Source organism: Sminthopsis crassicaudata, chromosome 1, assembly GCF_048593235.1.
Source record: "Sminthopsis crassicaudata isolate SCR6 chromosome 1, ASM4859323v1, whole genome shotgun sequence".
Lineage (NCBI taxonomy): Eukaryota > Metazoa > Chordata > Mammalia > Dasyuromorphia > Dasyuridae > Sminthopsis > Sminthopsis crassicaudata.
In genome coordinates this window covers 193540202-193556270 of record NC_133617.1, presented here as the reverse complement: position 1 = coordinate 193556270, position 16069 = coordinate 193540202, and positions in this window count along the sequence as shown.

The following is a 16069-nucleotide window of genomic DNA, read 5'->3' as shown; positions in this document are numbered from 1 at the left end:
GAATTTTTCATACTGTTATAAAAGTTTTAAGTATAGTTCTGGTGACAGACTAAATCTGCTTTCTAAAGACCAGTACAGCTAAGTAAGGAAAAACCTATCAACAACTGTTCAGACCTTTAATTGAGGAACCTGTTGGATATGACAATTCATGAAATAAATTTTATAAAGTCAAAATTCTCCTATGTAGCCACTTTCTATTTCTGAAATTATGGTGATGAATATACTCACAAAAAAAGGAAATAGAGAATGCTAAGAACCTCACTATTTCAGGAATGTCTGCAATCATTAACTTATCTATTTGTAGTCTAAGTATAAAGTCTTTGTCCAATGACCAGCAAATTGACATGTAATAGAAGAACAGAACCACATCAATATTGACATGCTTATAATAAATGAAAGCAGAAGACAAAAGATGCTTGCAACTGAATGGGAGGATTACCCATAGGTTCTCCTTAGAGATCAAACAAAGGAGTTGGCAGAGATGGCTTCACAGTATGCCCAAAGGCCATAAAAACCTCCTTTAATAAGATACTTGTTCATGTCATTACAAATAAGTCAGATGAGTACAAGTTATAAAACCATCCTGAAGATAATTGCAGCTTATAGACATCTGTTGTAGAGGATGAAAAGGATGACAAATTACATAAAATCTTGATATGATTCAAGAAACTTAGCTGGCATATATTGATATTGATAACTAACTGCAGTGGTCACTAGGTGTGAAAGCCAAAAAAAAAATGATGGATGGGTCAAAATAAGGATTAAAGTAGGAAAGAACTTGAAAGTTTATGAATTATACACAGATCTAATGAGAGAATAATTGGATGAATGAATAAATGGATAAATGTAAAGAATAATTACAGATCTACTATTAGGCACTGGGGAAGAATATAAAAACAAGATTCTTTATTCTCAAATACTTGATTTATTTTAACATAGTTAAAACACATGAAATTTGTGGGGTGAGGAAAGAGGGGGATGATTTTGGTATGAAATTACAGAAATCATGAGTGAAGTCATGGGAGAGTTGATTGATATCTATCCTAGGAACATTAGCAGTATTGATTTGATTATATTTCTCAAGTTAGAAAACAGATAGATAGTATTTGGTTGGCAGCAGAAAGGATGACTGGTCATGTAAGACAAGACATATAGTATCACTCATGGCAGAAGGCCATAAAAGGGGGGCTAGACTCATGCTATTTCACTGCCATTATTGCTATGAATATTTTCTTCAAGAAGAAACTTACAGGGTACTTGACATTCAAGCCTTAAATATAATAAAAATAAAATTTATGATGTGTAAACATAAAACCCTCTAATTACAGTTTTATCAAAAGATTCAATTGTCTATGTGCAGAGTATCAATTTATTAGAGTAAAAGTCAAAATCAAAATCAAATTAGAAGAAAAGATAATTGTGAGAAAACACTATATATGTGACTCATCCATGATTTCTCATGAAATATGATTCTTGCCTACATGCTTTCATTCATTTTTCTTAAAGTATCTCTCTTTTCTTCCCTGCCTCTTTCTCCCTCCCCTTCCCCCTTCCCCTTCCTCTTTCCCTTTCTCCATCCTCCCCTCCAAGTTATCACTATGACACTGGAGTTACTGGTCTATATTTTTCTGCTTTCAATCCATGGATATTCCACCTCTTTGCCAGCCATATAAAATCTTGATCCAGTAGAAAGAGCACTGCAACTAAGAATTGGGTTTGAATCCTACCTTTGCTACTAAATAGCTATGCTAATTAAGCAAAACTCTGGAGCCTCAAGGGACAGGCTAAATCTACTTTTGACATTCTGTCATTCTAGAGAACCTTGGTTATGATTAATTTCAATACAATATAATACAACACAACAAAATACAATTTTACTAATATACATTGAATACCAGCCTTGTATGGACAAATGTGCTAAGTACTGGAGATGAAAAGGTGGAAAAATACTCACTCATATAAAATATAATGGTCTAATAGACAAGAATCAGCATGTATACAAAAAAAAATACAGTTGCAGACATGCAAGAAATCACATGGTTACATGACTGATTTAAGGAAGGAGAAATCACTTTTAGGCTTGAATCAGGAAGGATATATAAAGAAAGTGGCATTTGAACTGACTGTTGGAGAATGCAAAGATTTCCAAATATAGGTGTTTGTCTCTAGAATTGTAGCAGGGACCAGTCTATTCAAGATTTGGGAGCTATTCTCTTTCAATGAACACATAAGAAAACAGTAGAAAAAATTCAAGAAGCAACAAGTGACAGGATCTAGCCAGAATGTAGAATATGAAAGGGAAGTCCGGCAGAGCTGGAGAAGAAGCGAAAAAGTGAAAATGGTTCAAATGTCATGCCTAAGTGACTAATATCACCATTAACAGAATGATGTACAATTGTACAGTTAGCAAGATTGGGAAGAATCTGATATCATCTCTTGGTTTGTTGAATTTGAAAGTTCAGTTGGATATCAGAGTAGTGCTATACACGTGGCAGTTAGAAATAAGAGATTTAGATTTGGGGAACATAGTGGGGCTGGAGATGCCAATCTAAGTGTAAAATAATGACATTTGTATCAAAAGATCTATTCTCACTGACCAAATAGCCACACATTCAAAAGCTGAATAATTAATCAAACCCAGCAAAGACCAAATATTCCTTCTCTAGAACTTCTAAAGTAATTCATTCATTGTGTCATATTGTTATATTATTTTGACATTTAATAAAATTTCATTTTAGATAATCAAATTATAAAAAAAAATTAGGGAGAAGACTTTTTGAAAGTATTCAAAAAAAGAGAGAAAAATATACACTTTGACAAGATCAGGAGAATCAGAAATGCATTTCCTGGTACCCAAATACTCCTGAAACTAGCCATTTATTTCCTTTAAAGATTGTCTTTAAAGATTCAATGGATATAATATAATGCCATTTCAAGTAAATTTTCAAGAAAATAAATATTCAACATTTAGTATTCAAATAACATAAAATTAAACAAATACCAAAGTGGTGACCAAGATTTTCCTGTTCTATCATACATAAAGATGTCATTAACTTAAGTGTCAGCAGATTCCAATTCAGACCTTTGACCTCCAATTGCCAAGATGTGATTGATTTAATTTCTGTCCAACATTTGAAAGCATGCTTGATATAGCCTTAGAAATGTATTTCATCTTGATTTAGTAATTTCATTTATCTATCTCCATTATTTATTCAGATGTTAAGAATGCATCTTTTCTGGGCTATTTATTTCTAATTGATGACGTGGACATATATAAACATCCAGGAGAAATTTCCAATGTCTTCATGTCTCTGTATGGTTATAAAAGAGTTACATGAAGTTGTGTGTGTGTGTATGTGTGTGTGTGTGTGTGTGTGTTTTAAGTTAGAGGTAACCTCTTCTATGGCCATGACAGCATTTGTTATTAATGAAAGCTGTGACTGTCTGGTACCAGAAGGCAATCTAATTAAAAAGCAGTATTCCAATAAAGTAACTTTGAAAGCAATTGGTCAATACTGAAAGCACTTAAGAAAATGTAAGTATGATAAACTGTGATTTAGCTAAAGAAGACACTACAGTAGGTTTATAATCCAGCTTTTTATTTAATGTAACTTGAACTCTATTTTCATTTTCTCTAGCCCTTCACTGCTGTAAAATTGTCTATTTTTCTTTCCTAGTTTACAAATATTCAGACAAATGTCTGGAAAATTTTTGAATGTGGTTGTGCTTTCAGGCCATACTACATGAGCAGGCCATGTCTGATGTGAGTAAAATCACAGGTGTAGACAAGAGAGACAGGGATAAACAGACAGAAAGAAAGACAGAGACAGAGGTAGACAAAGACAGAGAGACAGAGAAATAACCAAAGAGGTAAGGATAGACAGAGACAAAGTGAAATAGAAATAAAAGATAGAGAATGAGAGAGACAGAGACAGAGACAAACAGAAACAGAAGCAGAAAAAACACATATTCACCCACATAGCAGATTATTTATGACTGGAACTGTTTATGCTATGATGTAAGAATTAAACAATTAAATAATTGTGTGATGAATTTGGATAGTGTCTTAGATCATTTGGATTTGCTATTTACTTTGCTTATATTTATCTGATTTTATAAACTTTCCAATTCACTTTCTATTGATGAACTTTTGTTTTATAGAAAAAAAAAGATCTAATTTTCCTTAAAAGCCCCATATTTTTCTAACAGACTCATTGATTGCCATAAACAATAGATGCTCCAAATATTTTCTTCCTTTCAAATGTTCCTCATTTGAGCAATTTATAGAAAACCTTAATAGTTGGACAAGAAATTTTGATAATTCAGAATTATATAAGTGACACCATTAGTTGCCATGTTGGGGGAACAAATGGCTAATTTGACTTTCTAGAATTTACTCATAAGGTTCAGTCTTCTTCCTCTTTTACTTTCTTTAATCCTTTGAGATAGAAAGAAAAATAACCATTGGCAGGGGCAGGAGAGGTGGGAAGGATGGGTAAGGTGAGTGATCAGGAAAGACCTTATGTAGAAAATGGTATCTGAGCTGCTGTTTATTTGAAGCCCGACAGAGAATAGCCATTTTGACTAGAATAGAAAGTGTTTGAAGGAGATAATTATGAAAGAAGAATGAAAAGATAGGTAAGAGAATTGAAATTAATTTATGACTTCATTTGATGCATTTAAATTGGCCTACTTCCTGTTCACAAATCTGGCTTCCACTTCTATATTTTTGATTGGTCTATATTCCCTGTTCATCTCCATTTTATAAAATTCCCAGCCTTAGATCAAATACCACCTCCCATGGGAAGTCATTTCTTATCCCTTTGATGTTAGTGCAATCTCCTTCCTTTTCAGATATGGAAAACATTCTTTGTAAACTTTCAAAATAATATACATATTTATATAAACTATGTTGCTGCCATGGATATTCATGTAAATATTTATCTATGTATGTGTTGGATTCAATTCCTATCCCTCCAGAAGGATTTTAGCTATTTGAGGATGGGTTGTTTTTTGGTTTTTTGTTTGTTTTGGTGTGGGGTTTTTTGGGGAGGGAATGAGGGTGGTTTTTTTTTTTTTTTTTACTTTCATGACCTAACCCAATCCATTAGCCAATAAGCAAATTGTTCAATTAAATAGTATATGCTTATTGGATTGAAATGGGTGGATTTGGATTGGATAGAACTCTATCAAGTCATACAACTAAATCATTTATAATTTAATGGAATGGCTGATCAAATTTTTAGAAAGCTTGTCTTCAGTGGCTGATGTAGATTATAAAATCTTGTGGAACTGTTATTTGTTTGCTTTATGCATATGTATGAAAACAAATACAAGAATGCCAATTGGAAATGGAAAAGAAATACCTCTACCATCCAAGCAAAAGGAGTGAGGAACCAAATTATAGCAGATCATTTTTATAGAGAACATTAAATTTTATAAAGTTTTATTGTTGTTGCTATTGTTCACACCAATTTTGTGTGATAGGGAATGCAACCTTATTTTCTTCATTTTACACATTAAAAAACAAGTTTGGGGTTCAATGATTTGCCCATAATTATTCAACCCGTAAGTGGCTGATATGTAACTTAAAGTAGGATTTTTTCACCACAAACCAAGATCACTTGAATTGCACATCGATAATTGTTATGCTTCTTTGTGTTTCCAAAACAAGATTCATGGCATTTAATGTATATTAAGACTATAAGTCCAGAAACAAGTCTCAAGTTTCTATGATTCTGTGACTGTTTTAGTGTTTCCCAAATTAATGTTGCCATTGGCACCCAAAATATGTCAGTGTAAGTCACAGATACTATAGGGTATACAATACCTTGAGATAAAAGAAGAGAAATAAAATCAAATTCAACTATTTTCAGTGTTTAATTTGAAGTTCTTTTCTCAAAGGCATTACTATATTGAACCACTTAGGAGCTTTCAGAATGACCATGGGCAAAAAAGGGAAAAAATTATAATTTTATTTTAAAGATAATAATTGTAATGCCCTCTCTCCCTTAAATCAAATTCACTTTGCATGACATGACTGATTGATGTCATGTCCCTGATGTTTTCTTTGAGAATGAAGAATAAACAATGGCAAAAGCAAAAATGCATATTTAAAAGTATTTTAAATTATGTGGAGTTCTTTCCTCACAATGTCTATGAAATCAGCAGTGGTGTTTATATTTTCTTTCTTTTGTTTATAAAGAAAAATTAACTGATGTGCCTGAGATTACAAAGCAAGGGTCAGCTACAACTTGAAGCAAGCTCAACTGGAAAAAATTATTTCACTTTCCAATACTGTAATTCACTGAAAATGCTCAACTTTCATTTTCCAAATAACGTATCATTATGAAAATAATAATTATGAAAATGCCTTTTCCAATATTATTTCCTCCTGAGCATATTTTCTCAATTTTTTTTGGTTTCTGATGATTAAAAAATAATATGAAGTGGATTTATATCCTTTGAAAAATGGACAAATAGTGGAACATTTTAGAGACTTCTAGGGGGTATTTAGGCAGAGACTATTCATTTTCTCTGGTGAATGAAATGTCTTCAATCATCAATTGTCCTGGGGTTACCATATTTGGTAGAGGTTGTGTTATACTCATTCTGATTTTCTTATTTCCTTATTGTTTCATAGCAATCTTCTACCAATGGTTTTCAAGCCATACGCTACTAAGTTTATAATGGGGACAACTAAGTATTCATGAAAATATACAAAATCAAGCAGAAAAGTACAATTATCATTGGCAACTTGACAATTCCTTTTTTAAAAAGCTGTCAAATACTCATCATGTAAAACATTTTTGTTCCCTTTCATTTAGCTGAAATTAAATGATTGCATACCAAATTTACTATGCAATACATTAGGACTTGACATATGTGTAATGTCCTATTAAATAATACGTGATGATAAAATATTCTTGTGCTAGAAACATATAGTTTTGTCTCTTGACAAAATACCCATATTCCACATTAAACATGAGAATTAAATATCAAACCACAAGTATGAATACTCTTAAAAAAACAGGACTTTTTGGCAGTGTGGGACAATGAGGAAAAAGCTCTGGATTTATGGTTATGTAGAAAATTTGTTATAGTTATAAAAAAACTTCAGCAACTCAGAGAATGCAGAACTGTGTCCTTTATGTGTCTAGATACAATATAAGAGTAAGAGACATTGGGTTCTGCTGGATGTACAAGTGATCTAAATCCTAATCTAATCCTATTTCTGGTATCTATTCAATGAGTAATCTCAGGGGCAAATTTTGATTAACCTCTGTTCCATTCTCTAACTTGTCTTCAAGATTCTTATTTATGGACACCAGACAAAGAGCAAATTTACAATAATGTAGGGAGTGAAGAAAAAAACTCAACAACTATTTTTGACAGATATTCAAATAGATACATGAATAAAGTAATGTTAATAAGTCATTCATTCATTCATAAGTTCATTTATTTTTCTAAGATCTATGACTTCATTTTTTTAGAACTCATGCAGAAATTCCTTACACCATTATGCATTGTTGACCCTTCTGTTTCTTTTAATACTCCAAGAGTATTCAGAGATTGAATTGTCCATGATTACTATACTATCATGCACCAAAGATTAGATTTGAATACATTTTCCTAAATCCAAGGCTGTCGCTTTGTGGTATATTAGGTAGAATATTGAATTTGGATTTGGGAAAACTTTACTTAGAATCCTGTTATATATATTTTCTAAATAATAGCTATGTGATTATGACCAAATTTCTTAACCCTCCTCAGCTTCATTTTCCTCATCCGTACCATAGTGATGAGGAATAAATAAAATAAAATTCTTTGTAAACCTCACTCTGCTGTAGAGCTATTATTACTATATCAATATCTTCATTATTATAAATTATGCTATGCTGTGACATTCATATGGTTACAATGTGATATTTAGGTGATATTGGTAAACTTAGGTTTCTTATGTAAAAACAGTCATCATTCTTCAAGAAATGTACAAGTGAATTTTAAATATGCATGTGTGTAAGGGGAGTACTATGAGAACATGTGTTTGTGTATGTATATGAATACATACATACACGTTTACACATTAGAGAATTTTAAATTGACATTTATAATGAATTTTTGTCTTTCTTTCTTTGTCAATGGGAAAGGAAGGTGGGAGGAAAAGAATGGTGATCTAAAAATAAAATTTTTTAAAATAAAGAAAATTAAAATGAAAAATATAATAGTGAAGAAGATATAAGCAAAATGTTTTCTGGTAGTTCAGAGGATATAATATGTGTTCAAAGAAGCATTCAAGTCAAACTCAAATTAACCATTAATGAGACATGTTTCTAAAGCATTTTTCAAATTAAAGTGAGTAGATCATTACTCCAGTGACTTATATGAAATGGAAACATTTTTCCATTTTGCTTCAAGATGTCATAAACTTTGAAGAATTTTTAAAAATATCATTCAAAAGTAAAAATGTGGTTTATTATCATTATTAAAACCCTGTAATTATAATAAGTAAGAAATGGAATTAGATTTAATTGAACAACTATTTCTTTTTCTCTAGATCATCCCAAGCATTGCTAAATAGTTCAATACGATAGTTTGAATGATGAAAGCCTCTTCAAACTCAACATTGAAAATGAATTAACTGGAGTGGATTTTTTTCTTCCTTCTTCTGACTACACTCCTAGTATATTTATTTCCAAATGATGAATAAAACCATAAACTTCATAAATAGTATTTAAAGCAGAACAAAAAGCCAACTAAACTATAGTTGGTAATTCTTGATTAGGAGGTTATTTAAAGTTAAAGTCTATATACTTTTGTTTAATTTTCCTTCAGCAAGTAATGAATCAGTGGTAATGTGTGTGAATGATTTTGGAATCAGTCTTATTTTTGTGGCACAATATCATGATTCACAATTATATAATGTTCAAAGGAATTTCCCTTATTTTTATAAGACATGGAATTAAGTTGATAAATGTACAATGTTTCTATAAGAAGAAAATTATCTACAAATTTCTTTTGTGCCTATAGAAATAGAAAGTGTCAAGTAAGCTCTCTTTGTATTTCTCATCACTATGTATACATAAATTAAGCCTACCTCCAATGAAGTGCATTCAGGAGTCACACTTTGTAACTCTTATCTGGGTTCACTTAACTGAACTTACTTTTTGCCCTACTGTAACAATCAGATGGCTGTATCCACTATTGGGACATAGCTCAAGGAACATAAGCCTCAGTTAGAAGAGAGCTTTAGTAACATAAATATATGATTGTCAAGATATAAATCACAGAGTTGTTTTGCAGTGTTCATTATCTTCCTTTTAGGATTACTGGGCTATAAATGAAAATCAATGTAAAATCCAAGCATATATTCTTATGTTCAAAAATACAGCCCAAAATGTTGATTAATGCTTATTCTTTATTTAGAACACTTCAAGCTTATGCTATTCTAATTATTTTTGGTAAATGAATTAATTTTATTGCTTTAGTCATATACACATATCCCTTTATATTAAAGTATCACATACATATGCACTTATATAAAAATGTATGCATGTATCTCTCTCTATATATATATATATGTATATATACATATATATAAAAGAAAACTATATATATGCATATATATATAGTTTTCTTTTTTTATTTTACAAAAGTAAGACTGGCTTAAATGAGAGAAAGAAAAAATTGAATTCTTAAGCAGATAAGAAAAGGCTTAAATGTACCATGATTAAACCATATGTCTTGTACAATCATCTCTTAAGTACCATAAATCTTTACAGATGTACAGACACTGTGGACTCTAAAGTAGAAATGAATCCCTCTACAACTGTAGCATATTCATATTTGTCAGTCTTTCCAATTTAGAGGATTTTTAGTTTTGAGACTATAAGATAGAACAATTGAAAACTAAAAGTCTATGTTTATAAGAACCATTTTCTTCTTGTAATTCCCCCTTTACCTCTTTTATAGGGAGAAGAATCCAATAACCCTGAATGAGTGGTTTGTTTAAATAGTTACCAAAAAAGTACTAAAAGTGCTATGCAATTCAACTGTTTGTGGTATGAAGGAAACAATGTACATATGAACTTAAGCCTTTTGTTCAGTAAGCCTTGATATATATTTTAAAAAACCCTCAAAGCAATATATATATTAATGATTAATAGTTCATAATATACATCTACCTTAAATTTGGAAACTATATATTCTGCATGCTTTCTATGACTTAGTTGCCTTTTTGCAACTTATGCTATGATTACAGGGTGAGGACTCTGGATTTTTCAAAGCCTTTCTAATTGAGGATAGGTTCTCATAATTCTTACTGATCTGTTAGGAGTTCAATTTTGACTGAAGCAGTGAAATTTTCATTGATTATTTAAGGGCTTATTTCACTAAATATAGAGAGCAAAAAAAAAAAAAAAAATACTGAATTTTTATGGGACTTAGTAATTCCTGGAGAATATCTACTAAAGGGTTGCAACAAGCATTGTTGATGGTAACATTCTTACTAATGAAGGCATTTCTTTTTCCAAATATTAAAGCAATAGAATTGATAAATGCAGATAATATTGAGGGAGTTGTAGCTTGGTTATCACCTAGTGAGAATTGAAACCTTTCACAAATCAATAAAAATTGAATGCACACACACTTTCCAAATGCATTTGTCATAAGAATCACGGTTACCTTTTTTTTTTTTTTTAATGAGGTTAAAACTGCATGAAACTTGTTTAATTTTGGCTAGCCATTTATCCTATGCATCCATGAGATTTAAGAATAGGCAATGTAGGAGCAGCTAGGTAGTACAGTGGATAAAGCACCAGCCTGAAGTCAGAAGGACCTGAGTTCAAATTTGATCACAAACACTTAACATTTCCTGGATGTGTGGCCATGGGCAAGCCACTTAACCCCAATTGCCTCAGAAAAAAAAATAGGCAATATGTTTACCTCATTACTCTAATATATATCAAGCTAAACAGTTGGGATACAATGCTGTATAGAGAAGAGTGCCAGATTTGAAGATAAAGATCTTGGATTCAATCTTGCTTCTTGATAACTGTGACATCAAGCAAGCCTTATATCTTTAATTGAATTCAGTTTCTACAAGTATGATATGAAGAAATTGAACTAGACAAAAGTTCCAAGCCTATGATTAATTATATATTTTAATGTGGGATGGAAATATGTGTCTACATAGATATAGATAGATATGTGTATACATAAATGTTTGTGTGTGTGTGTGTGTGTGTGTGTATGCATATATGTATGAGAGAGACAGAGAGAGAAGAAGGATGGGGTAATGGTAAGGATAGAGGTGATTGCTGTATTCTTTTTCCATTGACTTTAATGGCCATATCCTTCACTAAACAGAAAAGAGAAGAATTCACAGAATTTTTTACCAAGTGTTAAAGACTACAAAGGTAAATTATCTTGATTTTAATTTTATATTCTAAACCAAAAAGCCTTTTTCTTCATATTAGTCTCATTCACTTGAGTTCTGCAATTAATTACCAAATCTTCAGGCTTGCTGATCATCCCCTCAATAAGCAGTAACTCTTGAACTCAAGTAATCTCATGAACTCAACTCTTCAGTAATCTTAAAGAGACAGCATGTAACAGTGGAAATATCATTGCATAGGAAGACTTCGGTTTGGATCCTTCCTCAGACTGTAATTAGTTCTGCAATCCAAAGCAAATTATTTGTCTTCTTTGAACCTTAGTTTCCTCATGTAAAATAACATGACTTGACTTACTGTTTTTGTTGTAAAGAGATAATGTAAAGAGTTCTGGAATCTTTAAAGTGTTATGTAAATGTAGGCAATTTACAACCAAAGCCAAAATTGAGTTTAGATTGGTCATATTTTATTGGAAATCTATTGAGTCTTGTAACTAGAATAGTCATCTGTAGTATGATCTAAGTAATTATAGAGATATTAAGTAATTGTGAACATAGAAATTATACTGTCTTTAGTCTCCTGCTTTCTCCAATCCAGTTAAGAAGAGATTGTTCTTTGTCAAACAGTACTAACTCAGTGTTTAGTTTGTTTTTTTCGTATTGGTTGTTAGGTTTATTAATTTAATTACTACTCAACTAAACATCTGATTTCAACATTAAATTTAAAAATTAAAAGTCAGCTCTTTTAAATATTACTTTGATTGAGTTTGATTAGTTTTATTCTGTTTTCATGCCACTTCATTTATCCATTGCTATATGAGAGACAACTAGCCCCACAACCATAAGTCCAATTTAATTCCATTATACAGCAATATTTTTTTTTACAATATTCAAGACACTAAACAGTACAGGAGCTGCCAAGACAAAAAGCAATAACAAAAAGTGTCTTGTCCTCAAAGGGTTTTCAATCTACTTTCGGGGGTACAATAAGTGAAAAAAATAATAAGCCTAGATATATGCAAACAATACAATTATTTCCTGACAGAGAGCTTTCTAAAAGCTGAAGTAATTAGCACAGAGCTTGTATAGGAAGAAATATTAGTTGCACTTTGAAGAAAACTAAAGGAATATAAAAATAAAGGTGAAACTCAGGTTTCCTAAAATTTTTACAGTAGTGAGAGCCCAGTTGAGATTAGATAACACAAGTTTTTAATGAACTCTATCACTATTGTTTTATGACTTCCTCTATAATGCCATTCTTTTGAAGACATTACTTTAGATTTTTCTCTGATGTTGGTTTTACCCTTATTTACTTGCTTTGTTCTCTTAAGTGGATTAATTGACTATTTTAAATGTATTTTTAAAGCTGGATGAAAAGCAAATATGAGTGTCTGGAACTGATCCAGGATCCTATACATATTGACTTTGAATTATCAGTTTGACAGCAATCCATTTCCTTACACTCAGAAAGCTGTCATTCAGAAAGCTTTGACATTTCTGCCATTCATATAGATGTATCTGCCACAGACCATGCACTTTCTTTGAGTCAGCTATCTTGAGTAGGTTGAAGCCCCTCCATGCACTATTCACTTACTCTAGATGGTAAATTAATTTCCTTTCCATTTAAAAGTATATGAAACCAGAAAGGTGGAATGAAAATTACATTGCTTTATAGAATAGATGACAGTTGGAAGGTACCTTAAAGATTGTCTTCTGCAACATTTTCCTTTCCTTAATGAAGAAAATGAAACCAAGGAAAGCTGTCACATGCCCAAGATCATGCAGTTAATACATTGTAGAGCTAGCTGAATCTTGAACCCAGGTCCTCTGCCTCCAAGATCAATGTTTGTTCTACTGCATAAAGATAGGCCATTTCATCACCTAATAACCCATGCCATGTAAAAAAGAATTGTCAAGTCCCTTTATTTGAAAGTGGTTTGAGGTAACCCTGAATGAGTTCTCTCATAAATGTTATAGTAAATTTTGTACAAAATAATTTCTATGTGTCATTAGATCCTAAGTAATATCAGATAAAATTGATTTGCATATTTGTCAATATCTTTTTGAAAAGTATAATTGAAATATATATTGTTCCCATCTTCCTTTATCACACATTTAGCTTACAATGCTACAAACATGGTTCTACCTTGAATTTCATTTGCTCTCATGTGCCCATTTTCTAAGCAATATATGATACCTCCATATGTTCCTACTACAGATGTATGTACAATTGAATGAATAAAAAAAAATGAACATTTGAAAGTCTTTGATCATGGGCATGTGGGTTAATGTCCCTGCACATCAATTTCTTTATATGCAAAAGGAAGAGGTTGGATTACATGGCTTCTGAGATGACTTCCTGCTCTACCTCTACCTATTATTTTATTATATTCAGGCACTTTGGGTTACATAGTCTTACATTAATAAGCTAGATGTTCAGAATCACTGAAGCTTTCAAAATATTTGTGGAAACAACCCTTTTTAATAAATAATATAAAATTTAAAATATCTACAATACTGAAAGACAATTAAAAAGATGATTTACCTTCAACTTCAAATTTGCAAATATATTAAAATATGTGCAAAATGTTAAACATTCATCTTAGAATAAATATATATTATATAGGATATAATATCACACAATGAAACATTTTGGTGGTAAATTTTTATCTAAATTTATTTAAGCAAGTATAATTATATTTAATATATCAAGCACGATGCAGAAATCATAATAGCTTGACATTTTAAAGAAAAGAGATAGCTGGTAATGATAACAGTTATCAAAAATGTCTGAACAGGGAATTATTATAGACAAAAGCAGCACCAAGTGTGGAGTTTAAAGATTAAGAGCAGTCTTTGGGCCACAGTACTCTGGACATAAATTTTTTTTTCTTTTTTTTTTAACCCTGAGGCTGGGGTTAAGTGACTTTCCCAGGGTCACACAGCTAGGAAGTGTTAAGTGTCTGAGACCAGATTTGAACTAGGGTCCTCCTGAATTCAAGGCTGGTGCTTTATCCACTGCGCCACCTAGCTGCCCTTGAACATACAAACACAAGACAGATTGATAGAGAAAATGAGAGATTCTGGCCAAGCAGTTGATCCAGGAAATTTTAAGGAAAAAGAAACATACAAATTTAACTTATGGTCTGTTCTGTTCTAGTCGATGACTTCTTCCTTTGTCTAAATTCCTTAGTACAGTTTTATGTGTGACATGCTTCAGAAAAGCTTTTAATTATTTCATATTTACCATTAACTCAGGCAAATACCCTTGTTTTGATATGTCCTCTGACATAATAATTTCCCTTTTCAAACTATTAATACTTTTTGATTTATTCTATAGTAATATCACTGCTAAATATACATATAGATACAGATTTATACACACATTCATTTATTTGTTTTTTTATTATACAAAAGAGGGGCCTGAGATACTCCACTGAAGAGGTTAATTCTCAAACTATCTGAAAGAGAATAAGATACTAAAGTTATGGGGGGGGGGCATTGAGGAAGAACAAGTAAAGTTTCATTGTTAGGAGCACATGAGATAAGCCTTGAAGAAATAGAATATTTATCAAAAATGGAGAGAAATTGCAGGAATATGTTTCAGGTATGGATGATGGTCTGCACAAATGTATTGAGACAGGAGATAGCCTGCCAAGTCTGGCTGGAAAATAGAATGCTAGAAATATAGTAATATAAGCTAAGTCTTGAAAAGTAAGTCAGAATCCAGTTGTGAAAGACTTTAAATGCAAAATTATACAGTTTGTATTTTTCTTTCATACACACATTGAAAAACTAGAGAAAGTTTTTGAGCAAAGGAATATTCTGCTTGTATTTTAAGAAGGTTGTTGTGGCAACTTTGTGACAAAGTTTTACAGAGGGGAATATTTTGGCACATGGAATTAGCTTGTAGACTATTAAAATAGTTCAAGCAAGGAAAGCTTAAAAACTTTGATGGGTTGATGACTATAGGAAAAGAAAGAAGGGAACAAATCTGAGAGATATTAAAGAACAAAGGGTGATCTTATCACCTTTGATTTTGTAAACTGCCTTTGACTTCTCCAAATGAATTGTCTCTCAGATTGAAGACCCTATTCACTTTAGATGAATTTTCAGAAGGATTGTAAAAGTATGGATGTCTATATTTTGTTGCAATCAAAAGTTTGACCTAGAGCTCTGTTGAAGCATATTGCCATAAACAAACCTTGGGCATCAAAATATATCAAGGAATCATGACCAAAGAGTCATCATGGCCAAATCATATAAAAAAAAAAAATAAATAAATAATGCTATTCTGAAGAGGAAAGAATAAGCTGGTTAAGAGCTTGTCATTGAAGAGCATCATTGCCATATGTTTGTCCTTACTTCTAAACAGTGAAGTACCAAGACTTTCCTAAAATATTAATTTATGAAAAATGGTTTTACCTGGAATTGTATAAGTAATATACTAACACCATAATACTGAGGTGAAGGAATGATTACTAACTCCATGGTGAAGTTATTATTTTCCTATAAAATGTGTAGTCAGAAAATGTTTATTGAACCAAATATAGAATAAAATCTTCATAAATGTCTGTTCAATTCAATTAAATATTAGTCACTATGGTGCTAGGGATATTAAGATGAAAAAAAAAGTATTCTGTTCCTTTCTTCTAGGAACTTACAGTGTGATGTTGC